Below are 17,142 nucleotides of genomic sequence, written 5' to 3'. Positions count from 1 at the left end.
TTGCCATGACCTCCCAAAGTGCTGGGATTACAGACAAGGGCCACCGAGCTCTGCTTATATGTGGATTTGACTGTGTTGGGGATCAACACCCTTAATCCCTCCCTTGTTCAAAGGTCAACCATACACTTTATGATGTTTGCACAATGACAAAATCACCTATCAGAACATCACCATTACATGATGCAGGGTTAGAAAAAAGACACTGCTCCAGGTATAGACAGACAACAGAGTGAAAATGACTGTCGTGGAAGACCAGGGAAAGGTCAAAAGAGGGTATGAAAAGCCTTAGCGACAGCAACATTTTAAGGATAAGAAGCCCTCAAGGGGAATTGGGAAGTCCTAAATGTAACAGAGCAACAGGGCAAGGAAATAGCTGAAATGACCCATGCTGAGGTCACAGCTGCTCATGGAAAGAAATGAAACTAGGAGGAAACTGACAATCAGAGATAAAAGGAGAAGGTCAAGAAAGCTTCTGCAGAAAACCAAATACTGCATGTTCTCACTTATAAGTAGGAACTAAACACTGAGTACACACTGACACAAAATTAAGAACAATCAACACTGGGGATTTCAAAATGGGGCGGGGGTTGAAAAACTACCTATCTGGTGCTATGTTCACTACTTGGGCAACTGGTTCATTAGAAGCCCAAACCTCAGCATCATGAAATAAACGTACATAGCAAACCTGTGCATGTACCTTCTGAATCTAAAAATTAAAAAAAGGCCGGATGCGGCGGCTCACGCCGGTAATCCCAGCACTTTGGGAGGCCAAGGCAGGTGGATCACCTGAGGTCAGGAGCTCGAGACCAGCCTGGCCAACATGACGAAACCCTGTCTCTACTAAAAATGATAAAAATGCTAAAAATGCAAAAAATTAGCCGGGCATGGTGGCAGGTGCCTGTAATCCCAGCTACTTGGGAAGCCCAGGCAGGAGAATTGTTTGAACCTGGTAGGTGGAGGTTGCAGTGAGCGGAGATCATGCCATTGCACTCCAGCCTGGGCGAGAGAGGGAAACTCTGTGGAATGAATGAATGAATGAATAAAACAAGTGGCAGGCCACAGAACTGACCTACCTATTCTGGGGGCTGAGGTGCGGGGATTGTTTGAACCTAGGAGGTAGAGGATACAGTGAGCTGAGATCGCACCACCGCACACTCCAGCCTGCGTGACAGAGTGAGACCCTGTCTCAAAAAAAAAAATCTTGTTTCAGTGGCTACACACTTGAAGAGACTTCAGACTCACCCCCTATACAGATGCACACAATACTGTACACTGTGAATGTCCCTAGTATTGGTTTTTGCATGAGGTCAACATTTTATATTTATGTGAAAGGAAATGACACCACTGAAATTCTACAAGATTTAAAAGTAACTTCAATTATTAATTATTAATTTGTATGACACCAATCACACACTGAGTAAAGGCCATCTGTTTTGCCTGCATAGCATTTTTTTCTCCTCATAACAGATCCTACTTCTCTTTTCCCCTTTCTGTTAATTCCAGGTGTTTAGGCACTGATCTCACCAATTGGGGGAAAAGGTAGACCCAAGGCCCAGGAGAGCCAATGAGAGTACACATTTCCCTTGGTCATATCATGGGTTCAGACATGCGATCATGCCAGGCCAATCAGAATCCTTGGACTTGACAGGTATGTGAGTCAATATATTTTAATGCTGTGGTTCTTCCACTTGCAAATGAAAAAGCTCATACAAATACAGTTATGAATAAAGAAAACTGTGGCAATAAAGCAACCTTCCTTTTTCTTCCTTCTCTCTCCTACAATCCTTTTTTTCTCTCCCTATCATTTTTTCCACCTCCCCACCCAACTGCATTTAGATAGTGGACTACTTAAACTTATCACTGATTCTTTTTTAAGTTAAGGATTCCTGATATATGACATCACCATGACACAGAAAGCTAATCTAAAAACTAAGCCCAGCCCCAGGTAAACTATTCTGTGATTCAATTTCTTGGTATTCAGATAGCACACTTAAGAGTCTTGTTTCAAGACCGGGCACGGTGGCTCACGCCTGTAATCCCAGCACTTTGGGAGGTCAAAATGGGTAGATCACTTGGGGTCAGGAGTTCAAGACCAACCTAGCCAACATGGCAAAACCCCACCTCTACTAAAAATAAAAAATAATTAGCCAGGCATGGTGATGCCTATAATCCTACCTACTCTGGGGGCTGAGGTGGGGGGACTGTTTGAACTCAGGAGGTAGAGGATGCAGTGAGCCGAGATTACACCACTGCACACTCCAGCCTAGGTGACAGAGTGAGACTCTGCCTCAAAAAAAAAAAAAAATCTTGTTTCAGTGGCTACACACTTGAACAGACTTCAAACTCATCCCCCATACAGATGCACCCGATACTGCACACTGTGAATGTCCCTAGTACTGGTTTTTGCATGAGGTCAACATTTTATATGTACGTGAAAGGAAATGACACCACTGAAATTCTACAACATTTAAAAGTAACTTCAAAATTTCTTCCTTCCTGTTTTCCCTCAGCTAGAGATCTACACCGGTTTAAAACAGGTCAGCGCCAGAGTCCACATTTGTAAAACGGCCTTTCCAATCAAGTTGTGATTATCTGAACTAGATTAAATTTTGGTACTTCCATGTTTCTTGCTGTCCTTAATTGTTGATGTTATTATATGGAGAAAATAATAACAAATTCACAACATCCCGAGACAGAGTGAAAAAAAAAAAATGAGACAAGGTAGTATCATAAAAACAGAATGGTGCTAAGAATGAGGAGAATGTTTAGTTCACAGTAATAGAAACCCCAGCTACCTAAATCAAAAGGAAGGAGGTAACCTTAAGAACTCAAGAACAAGAATGCAGCTGGATCAAGAACAGACTGGAAGAAAGTGGCTTAACACTGCCAGAGAGTCAGGTAGTGTTCTCTTTCTGCTTCTCTCTAGACAGTTGCTTTATTCTCCCCATCCATAAATCATCTTTCTTGGTCCCCAGACAGCAGAACATAACTGCTTATAACTCCCAATCCTTTACTTAGGGTCCTTGAGCATATTAAGAACAAATCCTTCTCTACTGAGCCTAGTTTCAAATTTCCAGGGAACGAACACTGATTGGGCCAGGTTGGTCAGGTGCCCAACCCGAGTTCAATGTATTATGTCTTTTGTGGGGAGAAGGAGGTAGGAAGAAATTGGATGTGTAGGTTGATGGGCAGTTAAGGCATCTGTGTTGGGTCAGACATACATTCCAAAGGTTCCCATCACACAGTCCCAGCTTTATACCTTGTCTCATAATCCAAATACGGAACTAACAACTCACGTTGATTCTAGACTCTTGCTAAGAGACTGGAGTATAACAGAATTTAAGATCATTAAAGTGAATTTAAAAAATCAAAGGCCAGGTGCAGTGGCTCATGCCTATAATCCCAGCATTTGGGGAGGCTGAGGCAAAAGGGCCACTTGAGTCCAGAAGTTTGAGACCAGCCTAGGCAATACAGCGAGATCATCTCCACCAAAAAAAAAAAAAAAAATGCAAAATTAGCCAGGTGTGGTGGTCCGTGGCTGTAGTCAAAGCTACTTGGGAGGCTGCGGTGGGAGGATTGCTTGAACCTGGAAGGTTGAGGATGCAGTGAGCCATGGTCATGCCACTGCACTCAGCCTGGGTGACAGAGTGAGACAAGAGAAAAAGAAAAGAGAAAAGAGAAAAAAAAAAAAGAGACGAAGGAAGGAAGGAAGGAAGGAAGGAAGGATTAATTAAAGGGTAACAAGAATTCATCACTATTTTAGAAGTTCTATGCCAATAAACAAATACAACTTATAGTGGCTCACGTCTATAATCTCAGCACTTTGGGAGGCTGCAACAGGAGAACTGCTTGAGCCCAGGAGTTCAATACCATCCTGGGCAATATAACAACACATCATCTCAAAAAAAAGAAAGAAATATAAGTTAAAAATAAATTATAAATTCTAGGAATGAAAATGGTCCTTTATAAACATTATGGTCTATTTGAAAAACCCAAGATAATTTTTTTAAAAAGCATAAAAGTCTTAGAGGGCTGAGATTCTGCCTTGGTTCAAGGCCACTCACCTAGAGCAATGCCAGGTACATACAGTATGTGCTCAAACATTCACTGAACAACTAATTACACTCAGAACTTCCCAATCACAGCTGGGTACGGTGGCTCATGCCTGTAATCCCAGTGCTTTGGGAGGCCGAGGAGGGCAGATCCTCCTCACCTGAAGTGAGGAGTTTGAGACCAGCCTGGCCAACATGGCGAAACCCCATCTCTACTGAAAATACAAAAATTAGCTGGGTATGGTGGCATGTGCCTGCAGTCCCAGCTACTCGGGAGGCTGAGGCAGTAGAATCAATTGAACCCGGGAGGCGGAGGTCGCAGTGAGCCAAGACTGCGCCACTGCGCTCCAGCCTGGGCAACAAAACATGACTGTGTCAAAAAAAACAAAAACAAAAAGAACTTCCCAGTCACAGTACTTTAAGTGGATTATAGTTGTGCCAAAGATACTGATGCCCTCAGTTTTGGGGAATGATGCCTACAATTAGTACTAATTATTGCTATTAACACAGTACTAATATTATCTGGAATCACAAAGATTGAGAAGCATTGAATGCAAGACCAAAACATTGCTGGAACTTAGAGTTCCAGCAAGGCAGGCTGGTTACCAAATAAATTTGTATGAGGCCAACAGGCATTTAACAATCATTCACACTCATTGGTAATAGAGAAAATAATGCAACTTAAAACCAATAAAATTGGCTAAGATGTTTTTGGAGATGGTTTTACCCAGTCCTGGTAAGAGAACAGGAAACAGGTACCTTTTACATGATAGGGGGAATGCATCTGAAGGCAGTATGCTGCGAAGGCTTTACAAACATCTTTTGGTCCAAGAATTTCACCTGTCTTTATTAAAAAGCAAAAAGACAAAGAATCTATAGGTCTAGCAATAAGTGACTGATTACATATATGATGATGTAGCAAAAAAGGCTGCAAATACAACACATTAAGTGAAAAACACAGGCTACAAAGCTGTATGTACCTGAGGTTACAAACCGGCAAGGCAACAAAGACTGAATCCAGTCCTCAGGTATGCTTTGAACCCCAGTGTGTTAACAAAAAAAAAGTGTGGCCCACATAAAAATCAGAAGATTTCATATTAAACCCACATTCTCCTAACTCATTCTCCTAAATAACTAGAAGGTGCAGTAACACCAGGACATATCCTCCCAGAACCACAAAGGTCTGGGTTGACTGGCCCTGGACTGTCCTGCCACCTTCAGTGCTCCTGGTCCCTAACATGCCTTCAAGTTCCCCGGGCTGAGCAGCTTCACACCAGGCACCTGCTGGGTAATTTGAGCATGTTGACCTTCACAAGGTATTAACAGTTATTATCACTGGATGGTAAGATCTTGGTAGGCTTTTAGTCTTCTTTCCTTATACATGTTTTCGAAAGTTTTCTTCAATAAACATGTATTCCTTTTGTAGTAGGAAAAAACATGTTATTTTTTAAATTACCAAATCACAATTGTAATATCACTTCATCTACCAAGATCAAAACAACTAAAGATAACAGATAATGACTGTGGTTTAAAACTAATTGAACTAAGAAGTAATGTAAGGTTACAATTACTGCAGGATTTCCCTCCCTTTGATACTAATTAAAACTCCAGATTGGACAGACAACAGTAGTATTTTACAAAACAGATCTTCGTCAAAGAGGGCAGCTTCTACAGACAGTGCAAAAGCCTGCTATTTTAAGGATTCATTCCCATACATTTAAGATTTCTTTCACTAAAAAAGGAAACAGAAAATCTCTCCTATAGAGACCTATATTCATAACCTCAATTAACTTGTTTATAAAGCTAAATAATTCTTGATCTTTATTTTACACCGCTTTTTCATTTGATCAATAGTAAATAGAATTTTATGGGGTTCTCTTTTCCTCAGAGAACTCCAGAAAGTTTATACAAATTGCCATTCATCTCAAACCATTCCTGAGACCTCACAAAGTAAACCATATTGTCCTCATCGCAAAGATAAAGTAGAAGGCTAGGTAGAAACGTCAACATCCATAGACAGCTGGAAGCGGAGTCAATGCAGTGTCCCTCTCTATCCCTCCTCCAATCCACTCCCACATGATATCCACTCCCACAAGATACCCAGAGGGAGCTTTTTTTTTTTTTTTGAGACGGAGTCTCGCTCTGTCACCCAGGCTGAAGTGCAGTGGCATGATCGTGGCTCATCTTGGCAAGCTCCGCCTCCTGGCTTCACGCCATTCTCCTGCCTCACCCTCCGGAGTAGCTGGGACTACAGGCGCCCACCACCATGCCTGGCTAATTTTTTTGTATTTTTAGTAGAGACGGGGTTTCACCGTGTTAGCCAGGATGGTCTCCATCTCCTGACCTTGTGATCCGCCCGCCTCGGCCTCCCAAAGTGCTGGGATTACAGGCTTGAGCCACCGCGCTGGGCCCAAAGGGAGCTTTTTAAACAAAAGCACATTATGGGACTCCCCTGCTTAAAACTTACATTAGCTTCCTACTTCCCAGACATTCCGAGTCAGGTCCCAAGTGGGCCTCTCTCCTTCACTCCTCACCTGTTTCTCTTGCCCCCAGCACTGGCTCTGCACCAGCTCAGAGCCCTCTGGCCCCCAGGTTCGAAGGGCCTCAAACACTCCTTGATTTAATAAACCAACAAATAACCCTTGCGTGTCTGCCAGGCAGCAGGCACTGCTCTAGGGCTTGGGGCCAATTCCCTGGACAACAGCGATACACTCCCTGCCCTCATGGAGCTAACATCCTGGTAACCCCGCTACCAAGTTCCCTCCTCCTGTAATCTTTTAAAGAGTATTAAAACAACAATTGTAATAACCGTATCTGAAGGGGTCTAAAAAAACCAGTGCTACCTATAAGACAGATCTATTCTCATTTAATGACTTTGTTTAATATTAGCTTTTTATATTAAGTGCAGGAAAGAGGAGAAATAAAGGCAAAGGGAACTACTATTCATCGAAATCTGCTATATACCAAGAATGGCACTCATTTTCTTGTCAATTTTTCAGGGTTTCTCTCATTGCTAGCTATATAGCTTTTATTCATCAGAAGCCAAAATGTAACACTCCAATTCTGCAAGATTGGGGCAGCTGAGTTTCAGATAACTTCAGAAATTGAAAGATAACTTGGTTTTAAAATCCACTATCTTAAGTTCACAGCAGAAATGAATGGATTTTTATAAAACATTGGATCCACAATGAACACACCCATTATAGATAACACACTGGAATGATATATGTGTTTACACACATTTTGTCTGTGTTAGAACAATAAAACTGCTCAGGAAATCTGCCTTGCAGAGAAGTAATTAGCCCTACACACACAGACAAACAGGCAAACAGACAAACAGACACACACACACACAAAACGAATGGCTCCAATGGCATCTCGTTTCAGTGCTTTTATGGTAAGAGTCAATGTCCTTCTTAACTAGGTTGGTTAAAGCCTGACAAAAAAGCCAGCTGACCTCGTCCATGTCCATGAACTGTATCCATGTCTTGCAAATGCATGCCACCAGACACCAGAATGATTTGCAGACATAATGCAAGGAGGAACACATCAAATGCACACCAGTGCAACAGAGGGGCAAGCGCACTGTCCTCCTGTATGAAAAAGAGGATGTTTAATTTTACCACCAAGGGGAAAACTCTGCCCACTTGCTGTGTTGCTATGACCTTGTTACTTATTTATTTATTTTTTTCTGAGACAGAGTCTCACTCTGTTGCCAAGGCTGGAGTGTAATGGTGCGATACTGGCTCAGTGCAATCTCCACCTCCTGGGTTCAAGCAGGGAATTGAAGCAATTTTCCTGCTTCAGCCTCCTGAGTAGCTGATAGCTGGGATTACAGTAGCATGCCACCACACCCACCTAATTTTTGTATTTTTTAGTAGAGATGGGGTTTCACCATGTTGGCCAGGCTGGTGTCGAACTCCTGACCTCATGATCCACCCACCTCGGCCTCCCAAAGTGCTGGGATTACAGGTGTGAGCCACCGCACCCGGCCAGACCTTGTTATTTTCACATTCGAATTCACTTGAATTCAAAACTCTGTCACAGCCCTCAGTTCAACTCCTGGCTGCACCACTCAATGAAGAGCCAAATGCACTACCACACGGCTCCAGCAGACCCCATACCACACAAAAACAACGACAGGTTTTGGTGACCAACTGAAAACTGAGCTAGGCAGCACAATCTCAGTCCAGAGAGCTGAAGCCAAAACAATTTCACCAATGTTCTCTCTGGGCAGTAAGCTAATAAAGCAAGCTAACTATCATTAATTCTACTAGAAAAACGCTGAAACAGCAGTGATGCATTCAAATAGATTAACTTGCTTAAAATTCACTTTCTTAGCTACAAACTTTAGGAACAAAACCTGAGTGACATTCTACCATCACATGTATTAATAAAAATGTTTTGGTTTACTTTTCAGTGATCCCCCAGTGGATCTGATATCTCTCTACACTGAGGCCTTCACATTCAGGAAGCAAACTTCCTTAGGCCACGTTCTATCTCCAAACTGGCCAGCATGGAACTATCTGGACACACACCCAGCTGTCTCCCTCATCACACTTCTGTACAGTCTTGCGTTTCAAAGACAAGTCCACATCACAAGTGAACTGCCTTTTCAAACTTCACTAGTCTTCTCTATCACTCTAATCCTGTTTTTCATGCAGCGGCACTTTAGGAAAACCACTACAGAGTAAAGGATAACAAGACTGCTTTAAGGATGAATGCTGGACAGTTGACGAGGCTAATTTTCCTCTCTTTCTTTCTGCTTCCTTCCTTCTCTTTCTTTTTCTTTCTCTGTCTCCTCTTTCTTTTCTCTCTCTTGCCCTCCCCTCTCTCTCTCTTTGTTGACAAGGTCTCACTATGTTGCCCAGTCTACAGTGCTGTGGCATCTGCAGCCTCCAACTCCTGGGTACAAGCAGTCCTCCCACCTCAGCCTCCCTAGTAGCTAGGACTACAGGTGGGCATCACCTCACCGGGCTACTTTTTAAAATTTTTTTTTTAGAGACAGGGTCTTGCTATGTTGCCCTGGCTGGTCTGGGACTCCTGGGCTCAAGTAATGGTCCCACCTTGGCCTCTCAAGTATTGGGATTACAGGAGTGACCCACAGCACCAGTCCCAAGGCTAATTTCTGAGCTAACTTATGTGAGTTCAGTGAAACGGATTCAAATTTGTGCCTCACCCAGTTTATACATTAGTACATGTCAGAGAACCTCTTAGTTACTCCACAACAGAAATCGAGAACGTAAAAAGTACCCAAATGCCTATAAAATATGTCTAGGAAACAGGCTAAGAGTTTTGGACTCTACAGTTAAATTTGATTCTGCAAATTCCATTTGTAGAAATTTATCCTAATGAAAATAATCTCACAAGTATATACAGAGGCATATGTAGAAGGACGGTCACTGCAGGGTTATAAGTAACCGTGGAGGAAAAATAAACAAACTAATGTCTAATAAAAATAAACTGGCTAAACCACCAGAGATCCATGGCTGGGCACGGTGGCTCACGCCTGTGATCCCAGCACTTTGGGAGGTTGAGGCAGGTGGATCACCTGAGGTTAGGAGTATGAGACCAGCTTGACTAACATGACAAAACCCCATCTCTACTAAAATTACAAACATTAGCCAGGCATGGTGGCAGGCACGTGTAATCCCAGCTACTCAGGAGGCTGAGGCAAGAGATTCATTTGAACCTGGGAGGCAGAGGTTGCAGTGAGCCAAGACTGCACCACTATACTCCTGCCTGGGTGACAAAGTGAGACTCCGTCTGAAAAAATAAAATTAAAAAAAAAAAACTATCATAGATCCATAAAACGGAATATTATTTGGTTACTGAAATTGTTATAATGCAATATACATATATACAGGAAAAGACACTCATGACAAGATGTTAAACAAAAAAAAAAAGTAGGCCGGGCGTGGTGGCTCACGCCTGTAATCCCAGCACTTTGGGAGGCCGAGGCAGGCGGATCACAAGGTCAGGAGATCGAGACCATCCTGACTGACACGGTGAAACCCCATCTCTACTAAAAATACAAAAAATTAGCCGGGCGTGGTGGTAGGTGCCTGTAGTCCCAGCTGCTCGGGAGGCTGAGGCAGGAGAATGGCGTGAACCCTTGAGGCGGAGCTTGCAGTGAGCTGAGATTGCAGAAATTGTGTATGAATAGCCACACGCATACACACAAAAGGATTTGAAGATATATGTATGCAGGTAGTAGACCTGTGGGTATTTCATAGTTTTCCACTTTATACTTTTCTGTATTTCAATTTTTCTACCATAAAACATACAATTGTCTTTTTAGATACAAAGAATATTAGTTGCTCATCATAAACTATATTTTAACCTAAAAGTGATCATGAGATTTAGTATTTATTTTCAAAAACTTATAGTTATTAATACATATTTGGTAGCTTATTAAATACTTTTAATGTTTAGTCTAGTCATTCAATTAAAAAAATTATACATAGTGCCAAGGAGTTAACAAGAAACTTTTTTTTTTTTGGAGACAGGGCCTTGCTGTGTCACCCAGGCTGGAGTGCAGTGGCGCAATCATAGCTCACTGCAGCCTTGATCTCCTGGGTTCAAGTGATTCTCCCACCTCAGCCTCCAAAGTAGCTGGGACTACAGACGCACACCACCAAAGAAACTTCTTTTTTAAGCAACAGATTTCTATTTACTATCATAAAGTACAGTAGTACAATAATTAAATGGGTTAGCTTTTGAGTTTTACATATTTTTATACACCCCAATTGTTTATCATCCCTGTAACTACCATTTATTAAGTGCGTGTGTCTCAAAAACTTATGTAAGCACTTAGAAGTAGGTGAACTTTGTTATTACTATTCCTATTTTCAGCTGAGAAATGAGGCATTGAGAGGTTACATCAAACTCACTGACTGTGTAGTCAAACACAATATTCTCCAGAGTTTGCGCTCTTAACTGCATAATATCTACGGTGTCCTGTGGTGAACTCTTGAAAAGAAGGTGTAAAGGTCAAATTTTATTAGCATGAAAAGTTGAAACTGGAAAATATAACAATTTTCTCTATTTGTTAGAAACCAATTTTTATAGCAGTATGTTGGACTTATGGTTTATAAAATGATATTTTGATATAAGACAATATACCAAATGTAACTTTGATATATGATTTACCACTACATTGTGACTTAAATTTACATTTTGACTCTCTAAGCAAATGCTTTGCTCTGAATCTTCTTTCTGGCTAATCACCTTGAGCACACTATGTCTGGGAAAGGCTCTCTCCTTTCTAAACTAACCAAACTTACAGAAGTTACTGGGGTATAGTGCTTATGGCTCCTAATTTAAAATCAGTGACTACTAACTGATAGATTTGACAAGTAAACTTTTAAAAGATTGGTCTCACTGCAATGTAGTTCACATATTCACTCAACAAATGTTTGAGTTCCTCCAGGCACTGTTTTAGGCCCTGGAGGTACAGGGGTGAACCAAAGCCTCTGCCATCTGAAAGGTGTATGACAGGTACAATTACACAGCGGAAAGTCATGGTCAATTGTTTTTTATTAGCAGCCTAAGGCATAAAACTTAATCTGCCACTTGAAAAACTTTCTATCCACTTCAGGAGCTGGTCTCAGGAGATGCTCAGTGAGAAGGAAGCTAGTGGTTTCCAACTTCCCTATGCAGGAGAAATTCCTAGAGAATGCATTAAAAATACCAATTCCAGAGCCCCACCTCCAGCTGTCTGATTCTGAGGTGAGGTGACAGAAACCTGTGTTTATTTTTATGTATTTATTTACTTACTTTTTGGACACAGGCTCACTCTCTCTGTTGCCCAGGCTAGAGTGCAGTAGGGCAATCACGGCTCACTGCAGCCGTGATCTCCTGGGCTCAAGTGAACCAGATCCTCCCACCTCAGCCTCTAGAAGAGCTGGGAATATAGGCACGAGTCACTAAGCCCAGCATATAAAAAAAAATTTTTTTTTAGAGACAAGGTTTCCCTATGTTGCCCAAGCTGGTCTCAAATTCCTGGGCCCAAGCTATCCTCCTACTTCAGCCTCCCAAAGTGTTGGGATTACAGGCTTGATCCACCATGCCCCAAACCTGTATTTTTAACAGGTGCCTCCATTAATGCTGATGTAAGTGATCTGAGGTCCACACTTTAAGAAACCCAACCAGTAAGTGGAGCCAGTCAGGAGGAAGTGATCATTCAGAAGGGAACAGCTCTATGGCAGAAGAATTTGAGGCGCAAACATAATCCAAACTCTCATGTCATCAATTCTCTACAACTCCCAAATTTTAGCAAATTAAAAAAACGATTTAGAGTAGAGAAATTTGGACGAGGCATGGTGGCTCATCCCTCTAATCCTAGCTCTTTGGGAGGCTGCCTAGGTGGGAGAATCGTTTGAGGCAGGTGTTTTAGACCAGCCTGAGCAACATAGAGAGACCCCGTCTCCAGAAAAATTTTAAAAATTAGCTGGGCATGGTGGCGTGCACCTGTGGTCCCAGATACTCCAGAAGCTGGGGTGGGAAGATCACTGGAACCCAGGAGGTTGAGGTTGCTGCCATGACTGCACCACAGCACTCCAGCCTGAGTGACATAGCCAGAGCCTGTCTCAAAAAAAAAAAAAAAGAAAAGAAAAAAAAGAAAAAAAGAAATTACCAGCAGCTCCTCCTTAACCTCTTACAGGAGGTTTGACAGTTTGCCCCAATCTAGGTATTTGGGGAAAAGAGAAACTTGAGCAGAGGTTCTACTACCAATATTGAAGATAAACCTTAGGGAAAAGAAAATTGCTAGTCGACTGCCAAAAAAAAAAAAAAAAAAAAAAAAAAAAATCTAAGAAGGACAAACATTTCACAGAACTAACTTGCTACCACTCATTTTATGCCCTATTTCACAATGCTTAGTATCTGAGCAATCCACAGGGTTCCAAAGTACATTAAAAATTTGTTCATTTCCTCTCTTACTCAGGCAGAATAATAATAGAGTTTTGTGAAGGTACCATGCGCCCCAGCAATTTCAACAGAAGCATTCCTAGATAATGAAATACCATTTTTTAAAAAAGATCATACTATGAGAAATGATCTTTACTGGACTACTTAAAGGTGTCTGAAATAATTTTAACACCAGCATCAAATTAGTGTCCCTCACTCCTTAATTTATATGACTTAAAAGTCCCTAGATTCTTTACAAACCCATCTGCACTAGCGATTTTTCTTTCATATGTATGTAATTTTTAATGTTTTTACTTACAAGGAAACTCCCATCAAAACAACGTTTCAAGCACACCAGTAAAAGAAATTTTAAACAGAAGCATATTTTATTCTCAGAGATAAACTAAGAAATAATAACTATGAAGGGTGTTTAAGCTTCCGCACTCTCAACCTTCAAGTCATCTAAAAATAAAGGTATCCCAACAAATACATTCCTCCTATTCAAATTTTGGGGGTTTAGAGTGGCACCATGCAAACCAGCTGGCCTGCTGTGTCCTGGCCCCAGTTCCTGCCCTCACATCCTGTCCACTACATAATCCATGAGATATCTGTGCCTTTCTCTTCATCCGTTCCACGGGATTAGCAAAACTGCCTCCCCGCTGACAGAACTGAGAATTTCTAGAGGCATTTGTTTGTATGGGATTTGCTGTTATTAGCCACCCTTTTCATTGGCCTTGTTTTTATTATCTGTACATTTTGATCAAGGGGAGCAGCAAGAGAAGAATTTTGATCAAGGGGAGCAGCAGACAAGCACAAAGAAACGCATCTGGCCGGAGCCTGCATATATTTAAATTCCCAGGTTGCTGCTGCCCTCAGAATAGCACTGATGATGGCAAAGTTCTAGAGGAAACTTTCATATTGAAGAGGCTATAAAAATCTCTATAGCCTCCAACTCCACAGAGAAGCCGCTAATCTATTTCTTCCAAAGCAAAGCCTTCTTGAGTCTGAATCACAACAAAAGATTGCCCATAGGAAATGTAATCTCCGAAGTTGTTTTCTAACCCCAAAGCAAGCAGAGGCGCAGGAAGGTGCGGCCGATTCCTCGCCGGTTTCCTTTTTTTAGGAATTCTGATTGCATTCCCTCGTGCAAGCAAGGGACTGCAATTGTGCCTCAGGTCCACACCACAAAACCGTGCCGGTGCGTAAGAAGGCAAGGGACGCGGCGGATCCGGGGACGCGCTCACAGGGCGCGGGAGCCGCTCTCCGTTAAATGCCTTCAGGGGCGGCCCCGCGGCGCGCCCTGGGGCCGAACTGCATTGCCTGCCCTTCACTGACCCGGGATTCCGCAGGCTTGCGAGCGAGGGAGCGAGGAAGGAGCCGGGGCTCCAGGCAGAGGCGACGCCGCTCCCGCCAGCGCGGGTCCCCGGGAGGCCGGCGGGAGGCGAGGCCGGGCCGCCCCGCGCCGGCGGCCGAGGGCAGCGAGGTCAGCCTGGGAAGGAGCGGACGCCCGGGGTCCCCGCGGCAGGAGGGAGCCCGCTCCGCGGCGGGGCCGCGGCGCCCATTCATCCCTACGCCCGTCCCACGGCCACCACCCCACGGCCCACCGCAGCCCCCGGCCTCCCAGTGCGGGTCCGCCCGCCATCCCGTCGCCGCCCCCGAGGACGGGAAGGACGAGGCAGAGGGGCGGCCGCTGCCGTCTCCCAGGCGCGCGGCGAGGGGCTAAAGGCGGCCGGGGGGACAAGCGCAGGGCGCGGGATGGACGCCCCGGGCAGCCATCGCGCCGACCCCCGCCCCCGCCGCCGCTGCCCGCGGTCCAGGCCGCCGCCGTGCAGCCCTCTCCTCACCTCATCTCCGGGCGGGTCCGCGCTGCCGCCCCAGGGACAAATCAGTGTCGCTCACGCGCCGCGGGGAGGGACGCAGGAGCCGCAGCCCCGCACACCATCCCCGCCCGCCTCTCCGTCCGTCCCGGAGCCCGCTCGGGATTCTTCCTCGCGAGCCGCCGTACTACGGAGCAACCAAGCTGTGCTCCCTCCCCTGGCGCCTCCACTCCTCTCTACCTCCTTCGCTCCCTCCCTCGTTCCCTCGCTCCCGCCTATCTCCTCATCTCCCTCCGCTGCCTCCCCCGCCCCCCATCCACCCTCCGTCTCCGCCCATAAGTGGGTGGGGAAACCGTCTGCCAATCGGAAGAAGGGGCCCGCACCTTCTCACCGCCCCCTACCGCTGGCCCCGCCCACCGTGCGAACCCGAGGAAGGGGAGCCAAAGAAATGTAAGACGACAGAGTGACAAGCTGAATGAGCCAGTCAGCAGGCGCTGAGTGGGGGCAGGATTAGCACTCTCCCCCTCTTCCCCACGTAGGCGTAACCGGAGATTTCTGCTCTGAGGTTGCCTATCGTGGTTTATGGAGATTTTGTTGCACGATTTCGGTGCATCTGCTCGTTGCCGTGCGAGGCACTAGATAGAATGCACTTAATTGGCTTAATTATTGGAGGTTTTAAAGGAGAGAATAATGTGGAAAGGATAAAGGAGGCGAAGCACAAGCCAGAGGGGTTGGCCGGGCCCAAGGTTGGAATGAGGAAGGGTGTGATCTTCGGTTAGGATTTGCATAAAACGGAATCCATCCAGGCGATTCCAACTTCGCCCATTTATTGGTAGTCCTTGGGGAGGTGCCTCGCCTCTTTCTCCGCCCCCGAGCGGAACATCACGGGAGATGTAGTTCCAAGACTGGTTGCCATGGCGTTCTCGACAGCCTCGCGAGTCCGACCCCGCCCTTCAGGAGTGACGAGCGGCCTGACCAATGGGAGCAGGGGGCGGGCTCTCTGCGGAAGGACTTGAAGGTGGCGGTGGTGAAGGTGCAGGCCGTTGTGGCGGCTCAGAGGCAGGTGAGCCCCGGAAAAAGCGTCCTGTGTCTTGGGAAATGGGACTTTAAGCGAAAGGTGGAGAGATGCCCCGCGGAACTGTGCAGCCCTGGGGAGGATGGTGGTTCGCGTCGAACCCCAACCTGGGACTTGTTCGGGCCCAGGCCTAGCTTAGCTGAGGCCGCTGAGGGGTGGGTAAGACTAGATTTGAGGGACAGTTTCCTTGGACCTTGACGGGTTTTTATTGTAGGTCTTATCTCAGTTTGCATCTCCCTGTACTTTTATGGAGGTAGAGGTCTGGGAGTGCCCTTCCACTTAATCTCCCAGGTTGGGTTTTTCTCCTCTGCTTTTTGTTCCTAGAATTTGAGTGTCTTTTTCTTTCTCTGTTACTTCTTCTCAGCTACTTTTTTCTTCCTCATCACTTTGCTGTTTTGGGAAAGCAGTTAGTAGTTATTCGCTGTATGTGGCTTTTGAGCCACATCGGCCCTCTTCATTACGCTAAACAGCGGAATCATCTGGAGCGAGATGTAAGCATCGCCTTGGCATAGGTCTGGGTGCGGGCGGAACATCTGCGTTTCTAACAAGCCCCCAGGTGCTGCTGTCCACGTTTTGAGTAGCAAGGTTTTACCTGAACTCTGTCCAGTGCAAATATAATGCGAGTCCCTTATGTCATTTTAAATTTTGGGATAGCTACATTTAAAACGTGAAAAGAAACGCGTGAAATTAATTTTAAGTATATGTTTCATTTAGCCTAGTATATCTGAGACATTACCATTTCAACGCTTAATCAAATATTTAGAAATTGGGATTTTACATTCTTTTCTTCGTATTAAATCTTCAAAATCTGATGTGTATTTTCCACTTACAGCGCATCTCAGTTCCAGCTAGACACAGTTGGAGTGCTCAGTAGCCATCTGTGCTAGTGACTGCTACAGTAGCCTACTGCAGAAATTAAAAGGTGTGAAAAATAAGGCTGCATTGACCAAACCCTTTGCAACTCTATGAGATGGGATTCAGAACTACTTTAGAGATTCTCTGTAATTGAGATGTGCCCAATTTACAGAAATAATAGTCAAAATAGCCAACATTTCTGAAAGTATGATGTTGCGCTGAGTGCTTTGCATGTATTATTTAATCCTTACGGCAACCCTTTGAGATAACTGCTATTATTATCTAAGATATGGGGTCTCAGGCCCAGAAAGGTTAAAATTAAGTAGTCCAAAGTCATACAGCTAATAAGTAGGAGAGCCAGGATTCAAGCTCAGGTCAGTTATGACTTCTAAATCAGATCCAGCAGCCACTGCAGTGTATAATTACTACCTTT

At 44.5% G+C, this 17,142-nt stretch overlaps 2 protein-coding genes across 12 annotated transcripts in view; one reads left to right on the top strand and one right to left on the bottom strand.

The window, feature by feature from the left end:
• Window positions 1-15,020, bottom strand: part of LOC105472692 (intersectin 1) — a 252,536-nt gene extending 237,516 nt beyond the window's left edge. For 5 of the 9 annotated variants that reach the window (XM_071095646.1, XM_071095648.1, XM_071095647.1 and 2 more), the window contains exon 1: window positions 14,807-14,984. The gene's annotated coding sequence lies outside the window, so the exon portion shown is untranslated. Of the gene's footprint in view, window positions 1-14,806 lie in introns of all 9 variants that reach the window. The other 4 variants (XM_011726179.2, XM_024790051.2, XM_024790050.2 and 1 more) reach the window with 1 other exon arrangement.
• Window positions 15,021-15,112: 92 nt separating this feature from the next.
• The window catches only part of LOC105472693 (crystallin zeta like 1), a 52,837-nt gene continuing 50,807 nt past the window's right edge, over window positions 15,113-17,142 (top strand). For 2 of the 3 annotated variants that reach the window (XM_011726180.2, XM_011726182.2), the window contains exon 1: window positions 15,689-15,842. The gene's annotated coding sequence lies outside the window, so the exon portion shown is untranslated. Of the gene's footprint in view, window positions 15,230-15,688; window positions 15,843-17,142 lie in introns of those variants that run through there. The other variant, XM_011726181.2, reaches the window with a different exon arrangement.

Source organism: Macaca nemestrina, chromosome 4 (genome assembly GCF_043159975.1).
Source record: "Macaca nemestrina isolate mMacNem1 chromosome 4, mMacNem.hap1, whole genome shotgun sequence".
NCBI classification, from domain to species: domain Eukaryota; kingdom Metazoa; phylum Chordata; class Mammalia; order Primates; family Cercopithecidae; genus Macaca; species Macaca nemestrina.
Note: the sequence above shows the minus strand (reverse complement) of the source record. Positions and strands in the feature narration are given on the sequence as shown.